The sequence below is a fragment of the Corvus cornix genome, chromosome 1A (assembly GCF_000738735.6).
Source record: "Corvus cornix cornix isolate S_Up_H32 chromosome 1A, ASM73873v5, whole genome shotgun sequence".
In the NCBI taxonomy this organism is placed as follows: Eukaryota; Metazoa; Chordata; class Aves; order Passeriformes; family Corvidae; genus Corvus; species Corvus cornix.
This window is the reverse complement of record NC_047057.1, coordinates 44014494-44023449: the sequence shown is the minus strand read 5'-3', so window position 1 is coordinate 44023449 and position 8956 is coordinate 44014494.

The window sequence follows — 8956 nt, the reverse complement described above, 5'->3', positions numbered from 1 at the left end:
GCCCCGCCGGCGGAAGCGGCGCCGCGCGCCCGTTCCGGCTCCGGCTCCCGGCACGCCGGGACATGTAGTGGCGGGCAGCGAGGGGGGACCCGCACCGCCTCCGCCTGCCTCCCCCCGCTCCGCCCTGAGCGCTGCCCCGGTACCGCCTCCCTCCCTTTCTGTCCTCAGCGCTGTCCCAGCACCGACACCGCCTCCCCTCCCCGCCTTCCGTCCTCAGCGCTGCGCCGGCACCGGCGACAAGCCGTGAGCAGCTTCGTAATAATATGGTGGCAGGAAGAGCTAGGCCGGGCTGGGCCAGGGGAGCAAGCGGACACAGAAACGCAGATTCATGGAATCAATTAGGTTGGAAAAGACCTCTGAGATCATCCAGTCCAATCTTTGATCCACCTACACCTTGACAGCTAGACCATGGCATTAAATGCCATGTCTGGTGATTTCTCGAACGCCTCCAGCAACGGTGACCCCACCATCAACCTGGGGAGCCCATTCCAATGTTTAACAATCGTTCCCGTGGAGGAATTCCTCATGATGTCCAACCTGAACCTCCCCTGGCTTGAAGCCACTTCCTCTTGTGCTCTTGTCCAAAAAACCCCCAGATTCATTACCTGGTATGCAACCAGCCAATAATTAGCCACTGTGGACAACACTGTCGCTGGTTGTCCAACCCCCACCTTATAATAACCTTTTTTCAGGTAGTTGTAGAGAGTGATGAGGTCCCCCTGAGCCTCCTCCAGGCTAAACACCCCCAGCTCCCTCAGCCGCTCCTCATAGGACTTCCCCTGTAGATCCCTGGCCAAACACTTTCCACTCATTCTTGGTGCTCTGGTGGTTCCTGTGCTGGGAGGGTTTTGGGAGCTCAAACCCACAGTGGAGGCACTGAGGCAGCCCCAGCATTAGCAACAGCTGTTCAGCTGAGGGAGTGGGCACGATGCCCCAGCAACAGGCAGCAGTGCACCTGCTGGTCCTGGGAACGTGCCAACATACCATAGTCTTATATTAGCTGCAAAATAACCCCCTCTAATCCCATAATTCAAAGGCACATCTCTAACATTATTGGTTATTTCACAAGCTTGCAAGCATAGCCTGCTTGCTTTCCAGGTTGAATTAGACAGTGGCTGCAGCAGCTTCCTCTCTTCAACCTTCCAGATCTTCACAATACCTGTAAATACTCTTCCACAGGGAAGGCCTGGATTTTATGCAGATGAAATAGCATGTTTCCAATATTCAAGGCATACAGAAAACTCACCTGAATGTCCCAGGCACACTGCTGCTCTGGGACCACTTGCTGTACTTCTTTTGGAGACTGAGTCACAAAGCATTTGAAAGACAAGGTTATATTTACACAACATTAATAAAAGACAAGAAGAAAAAACAAAAATCAATTGTCTGACCTGCTGCTGTAGTATCTGAAATGGCTCCAGCACTTGAAGCTTTTATACATCCATGAAGTCTCTAAGTCACATCAGCAGACTGTGTCTCCATTCCTGTCACAGCATGACGCTTTTGGAGACTCTTAGATAGTGTCTCCTGAAAGGCTGCAACCTCTTCCAGATATCTTTCAATCATTGCATCTTTTCTGGTCATTAGTTTGTAGTACTGCAATTTCATGCTGTCATCAGTGAAAGCCTCACAATTTCAGCGATGTTTAACTTTGTTCTGTAGTTGCAGAGTTGTAAACACTGGTAATTTCCAGAAGCATAGCAGAAGTATAGCCAGAAATTTCTAGTCAAGAGCTGATCACTCCCAGTAGCAGTGACAAAGATTTTTTTTTTTTTGAGTATTTTTCTGTACGGTGGGAGGTAAAAGACATCCATTTCGAGGCTTCTTGCAATATTAGATTAATTACATCATAGAAAAAGCGGGCAGAGATGGGCCAAAATATTTTACATACTACTTAGAGAGATGCAACCAAGGTGAGAAATCACAGCTCCACTATGAGGCTCCACCAGATTTGCGGATATAAACTCACTTGGTCATTCCAGCAAGTTTCTGTGTGCAGATACAGAGGCATCTGATCTGGGCTCATGCACCAAACTGAAGCAACACAGTTCTTTGTATTTTCTGCTGTGTACCAGCTCATGATTCCCACAAGGAAATCCTAGGGTGAGGGCAGCATCCCATACAATCAAGCAATCATCCACTACAAGCAAGACGGTGGTTCTACTGATGGACAAATAAAACACTTTGAGGATTTTAAACTCAAGGACAATGCTGAAAAAAATAAAATGGTAATAAACTGTCTGAAATAAATGCACTCAGGAAATTAAAAGAAAGGAATGAATCTTTATTTAAAGAGTGAGCTTCAGGAATATCTTGTCCACAGGCATAGTGGGGATAAACAGAGTTATTTCAAAGTCACTCTTGCCAGGAGCAGTTCGTGACAATGTGGGAACTGCTCAGGATTCTTGACTTTCTCCTGGTCAACTGCAGTGTGACACACCTGTATGTAAATGCAATGTTCGCTGTGTGTTTTTGTGTGTGAACCTCTGACAAGCACATTAGTCCTTGATTTCCTTCCTAGGAAGTACTAAGTAAAATTAAAGCTTCTCTGACTTTTCTTGAAGGTGCTTATGAATTAATTGTCATAACTTCTTTACAAGATTGCCTAAAGTCAGGGATGATGATGACTGTGGTTGACACCTCTGATTCTTAGATGCTTTCTTGAAAGGGTATTGTTCACCCATGCAGGAGACAAAAATTCTTTGCTGTCCAGTGGAAAACTTGAATTTACTCCCTTCACAGCTGGAGACCACTGTAAATTTCACCTTTTTCTTTCTCCGATGCAAGACACTTTTTTTCATCTTCTCTATATGGAGCAGCAACTATTAAAAAAAAAAAAAAATTAAAACCTCCCTAGCCCCCTAGAAATTGTCTCCCAATAAAAAATACTAAATCTTGACATGCTTGAATATATTAGTCATGATTACAATATCAGACTTCTGTGGTGCTCCTACATAATTGTTTCCTACATAAATTTATTTGCTTTAATAAAGATAATTTTTTACTCTTCAGTGCCATATGTACTTCCTGAGGACTGCATACAGACACACACTTGCAGATATGCATGCTCTCCTCAGACACAAGTTTGAAAAAGTAGAGTTTCTAATGTTACTGATGAATGTGACCAACAATGGTGGGATTTTATAGGCTGGTGGCATTGAGTTGTTAACAGCTAAGAAGCTAATTCATTAAGAAGATTGTAAAGATCAACAAAAGCTTTGTTTTGAAGCTACAGTCTGATCTGCTTGTTTTCAGTGATGTATTTTTTTCTGTAAGAATGTTATTCTAGAAATGCGTGCTTTTAGAACTTCACCGTAATGGCAAATCTTGTAACTTAAATCCTAGTTCTAAAAAGTTGCAATTGAAGGTACCACAGAACTTTATTTTTATGTTTTAAAAATGGAACCACATAGCCTGCTAGGCTTCCAGGCTATTTTTAGGTGGTTTCTATAAAAAGATTTTTAGGAGACAGTAGATGAGGTCTACCCCCTCCCTGACGCATAATGTTCTGCAAGTCTATTCTTAGCAGCATGTTCTGACAGATTACAGCTTTCTGGTAATGAGATGGGAATTGCTTGAGGACGGCTCAGAAGTGTGACTACACACTTCTCCAGCATGTCTGGAGATGGGGTTAGTAATAACTGCCAAGGCCCTTGCTTGCCTCAGCAGCTTGTAGACAGCAAAGGGGAAAGTCGCTCGGTCTGCATTGGCTCAACAGAAAGGTTGAGCTGTAGAGATCGATGGAGGCACTAATGCTGAGTTCCAGACCTCTGGGACTTCATGTCTTTGGAAACCTCGAAAGTTTTGTTTCTAGGTTGGTCTTTCACTGAAGATAAACCATCAACCTGCTCTTACTCCAACAGTAAATTACAAACGTCTCCAGGAAATGCTCTGACTGATCAGATGGTTGAGCTATAGTTAGGCCACAGATGCTATGTAGTGATCAGGGCAGGACTGTGTTGGTTGGCTCTGGTTTAGAAGAGCAAATTTTTAAATCAGAGATATCATCTGCACGGGCGTGGGTTTTGCGTGAGCAGTTGCACAGGCACACATACACCGCCCTTCGTAGGAACGGAAAATTGGACCTGGCTGTTCCAGCTCTTTTGCTGCAGTGGCGTATTTAGGAAATTGTTACTTAGTAAAATCATTCAGGCTGGATCATTGGCAAACTGAATATAATACACTTTTTTTTTTCATAGAAACTAACGTTTCAAAATATTCCTAGGAATAAGCATTTGGCTTCATTTATTTCCTTTTAAGCTGGCAAGGTACTATACAATCATACCTAGAAGTGGACCTGAATTTGTGAATGGGTGGATTTGTTTTGTTGTAAAGGTTGTGTCTTAACAGTGGGGATGGATGGGCCTCCACTCCTGAGATACTGTATCTTAATTTCTATGAGGTTATCCTATAAATGTAGAAATCAAATTTGTAACGAGACACTGTACTTTAGTTATGGTGTTAATTCTCAAGTTTTCTAAAGTTATGTTGTAGACAGACAGATTTCTATGTTTTAAGTCAATCTGTAAACACCCAAAGAAAACACCAAGACTTATGTCAGTAGGTCCTCTTCATTCTTTAGCATATCTCACACCATCTCATCACTGGTCCATCCTGTTACTGGTAAGGAGGAAGCTGCAACTGTAAACAACAGATGACAAAACGAAAGTGCTTCAGCAGTTATATGCAGCCTAAATAATTTGTGTTCCTGTTGATTACCATAGTTCAAGGAAACCATATTTTGCCTCTATTCAAGCAGCCACTTAATGAAAAAAAATCAAAAGTTATTTGCTGCAGTGAAAGCTCCTACTCATAGCATCCCATTTTGATGTTCTAAGTTGGTAAAAAATATAACTGGTGGGGTTTTTTTCTTCTCTCAGTACAGTTTCACCCAGTCCTGCCAGTTCAGATAATTCTGAAATTGTCCAGTGACACTTTAATTACTGCTAAATGAAAAGCACTCCACTTCTGTGCCTTAGTTTCCCCCTTTGTACATATGCATCATAATGACTCTTGTGAAAATACTCTGAGATTTACTGCACATTTTTAATGTAAAATCTGGCTGTTATTGTGAGTATTCATTCTGTATGTGTACATACATACATCCGGTTTTTGCTGTAGAACAGATTTTCTACATTACTTGACAAAAATATAGAAATGCTTTTATGCAAAAATAAAGAATCTGGGGTTTGAAATAGAGTTGTAATTGCAGTAAGACTTCTGTAAGATTGCAAAGAGGGATAGAAGGAGGAAGTAAGATTAGTCAGACAGGCTCAGCTGGCCTAGATGCACTCACTCAGTGAGTAACTCGATGACAGCAGAAGCTGTCACAGGAAGATGGTCAGCAGCTGTATTGAATTGTTCTGGGAGTATTAATTGCCTAATTGTAATTACTTCTTTACCTTTCCTGCCTATAGTAGCATTATAGAACACTTTGCTGGTAAATTAGGTGATTGCCTAACTTTGTTTTTGGAACTGCTGTAATCCCAGCAATGATGTGATAATCACAGGTTTGTGGGAGGAGGATTGTGCTCTCCATCCTGGCCTTTGCAGTGGTGCAGTGGGACAAGATCAGCTCAGCCAACAGAACAGGTCATTGCTGCGGGAGGGGGTAGTCCTACATCTGCACCATCTTGCTCTGTTTCCTGCTGCTTCTCTTGTGCCAGCTCTGTTGACTCAGTGAGCTGGTCAGAAAGGTAACTCAGCCAAAAAAACCCCAATAACAACCCCCTATACCCCAATAGATACATACCAGTGGCAAGAGTGGCTCAGGAATATAGGGCAGGGAAAGGGAGCAGGAGCTCAGTGTTGCCTGCAGCTTCTCCAAAAGGCTGAGGGGCATCCAGAGCTGTGTTAATAACTCATGGATACTACGAGGTGCAATTGAACTCCCACTTGTGTTACGTTTTGTTGTCTGGGGCTTGCCAGACCCCACTGTAAGCCAAACCAATTCACCAGTCCAGCAGAGGACCAGACTGAATGGCTGTTTTCCTGCCAAGTTAGTGTTACTGCATCAGCTCAGCTGAATGAACAGCAGGGAAAATGCTATGTGTAAGGAAGGAAAGTAGAAGGAATGAGATGGGAAAGGGAAGAAATAAGCCCTTTTTTTAATAGATTGACTCAGCTGTTTGGTGTAATGTATGTGGTTTTGCACTATCCCTAATGCAGGAAACTATAGACAGTCCTTTTCTCACACCCTCAGGCATGGGTTCCAGTCCCGTTCTTCATGCCTCACCTGTGCAGCTGTGTGGCTGCCTGTGGTTCACAACAGCTCACTGCTCACCCAGGAACCATTTGTGCTTTTGATCAGCTCCTCTGAGGTGAGATCATGGTGTGAGCTGAGGGAGCAGCAGTGTGTGGCAGAGGAGGAGGGCAGTAGACCTTTAGCAAATACAAAGTGGCATGGCCTTGACATGAAACTACACACTCACTGTGGAGGCAGGCCTTGGTACAGCTGGGCCGTAGGAATGAATGCCTGTTTGAATGGGGACTACAGGTGACACCAGTCTGACTGAACACCGTCCTAAATTTCCTCTGAAATGCAAATACAAATGTAATGCTTTATGTAGTGAACCAGCAGCCACTGTAGTGTGACAATACCACTTTTCTAAAGGCAATTTGCATCTTCAGGCACTCTGAAGCCAAGGATCAGGGAGCAGTGGGGTAGCTCCCTTACGACAGGGGAGCCAGGAGCCGAGGGCAGCCCAAGGTGAGGAGAGCAGTGACTCCATGAAGGAGGCACAGCCCCACTGTGCCAGAGGCAACTGAGCAGCGCAGTTGGTCACTGCAGTGAGGCCTGTGCAGGGGTCATCAGGCAGGACACAGTAACAGGCTAGGTCTGAGGCTGGTTCAGGAGCTCCTGACAGTCAGGCAGGCACAGCTGAGGTGCAGCTCAGGAAGGACTCAACTCCCAGGCTCGTTGAAGGGCAAGGGTGGATACCCGTGTTGAGGCTGTCGCAGCAATTAAGGTCTATTTGTGCACTCATTGCCCTGACACAAAGCTGTGTATTCAAAACAGCATCTAACAAAGCCTTTACTAATCATCCACAGTCCTGTTGGATATCCTGGAACTGTTTGTCAGCATATATCTGACAAAATACATGCATAAAATATTCCCAGATTTCCTCACAGTCTGACTGAGGCACAGGGTATATTTTAGAATAGTAAGGGAGCAAACAGTTAGCAACTCCTGGTGCTAAAAGAGGACAGAATTCGAGGCAGTGAATCTTAAGGAAAGATTTCAATTTAATTTAAACAAAGACATAGCATCTAAATATTTCAACCTAGCAAAAACAACACCAGGCTGAGTCAGGGAGGGCAGCTGTCTAAACGAGGATGCATGACTTCACTACTTACAATACTTGGGAGGAAAGAAGGATTTTTTTTTTCCCATCAAACCTTTATTTTGCAAGACAAATAATAATAAAAAAAGGATTGATTAAATACTCTGGAAGGTTTGACAAACTACAGTTGTAGCATTATGGGAAGCTAGTTTTTTGTATCTGCTTTTTCTTCTTTCCTTTTCTCTTCTCTGTCCTCCCTCCCATGCCCTTCAAGAAACTTTAAAAAGTTTTAGGTGTTTTTAAGGGAATTGTGTTATGTTTAATGGTATATGTGACTTTGAAAAACTGTATGGATAAAGAATCATTATACTGCTCAAAATAAATAATCTGGCAGAGAAGAATAAACACATTTTAAGAACAACCTTGCACTGCAGAGCAGGAGTGCTGAAGTACTGTTCTACCCAGGGAAGCAGAAGCATGCTAGGCTGGATTGCCCATGATGCTTCTCCAAGGATGCCTTCCAAGTCACATGCCAGATGGAGGATATGCACACAGAGCAATGCCGGCTATGGTCCAGAACCTAGTTATGGCAGCACTGTGGAAAATCCTGAAGGACAGGGGTGGATGCTAGAAGGCCATTAGGTTGGGAAGGCACCTGAAGGATGCAAGAATTTCTATGGGGTGTGGCTAGCTTGGGGAGAATAATCTCCCCTGGCACTTACATGCCTTGTTCCAGCTCTGATTCAGAGGATTAAGTTGCTGTCTTTGGGAATTTGAGAATGCTATAAAAGAAGGACAATTTTTACTACAGCTTTTCCTGGAAGACATCCCTTGGTAGAGAGGAAGTGCAAAGAAGCAAAGTCTACAGTCGATATTCTGGAGTTGCCAGTTTAGATGGCTTTTCCAACCTGATATGGATACTCAGGGATCTCTGCAGCAGTCCTTCTAGAAGCTTAAATGACTTAGGGGAACAATCTAAATCTTTGTAGATATGACAACAGAAATCAATGGTTTTGTTCACTGCCATTTCCTGGTCAAGTGGACTTCAAAAGCCTTTTCATAAAAGGAGACAGAAAGAGAGCTGCAATGCAAACTCCCAGGATGTGACAGACCACTTGTTGTGCAACAAAAGATATCAAAACATAACAAGCCAGATTGACTTGCTGCAACTTCAGACTGAAGCAAGATTCCTGGTCTACGACACTTGAAAGGGACCACTAAACGCAACACTGATGAGCATTTATTTGAGCCAACTGTGCTTCACTCTGTTGCTGCTCCTCACAGACTTTCAAGAAACTGAGTGGCATCTTACTCCCATAGAGCCTACACCCATGTTTTCTTCTGCATATGCTAGTCCTTTAATGGACAGTATTCAGTGTAAAAAAGAAAAAGTGTAAAAGAAAGGAAAAAAAAAAAGGTGTGAATGCAGAAACAAAAAAAGATAAATAATTCAGCATGCACTATAACAAAATACATGGTTTTTCAATTCCTTTTGTCTTGAGTGAAGCTGCTTTGATGTCTAAACAAGTGTTGGAGTCATGGAGTCTTTCTCCTAGATTTGCCATTGCCAGAGAACCTTCTACCAGAATACACAAAAATTATGTCCTGTTTAAAACCAGAAGAAAACACTTGACAGGGAATCATACGTACATAGGGTTCTATTCCTGGCTGTG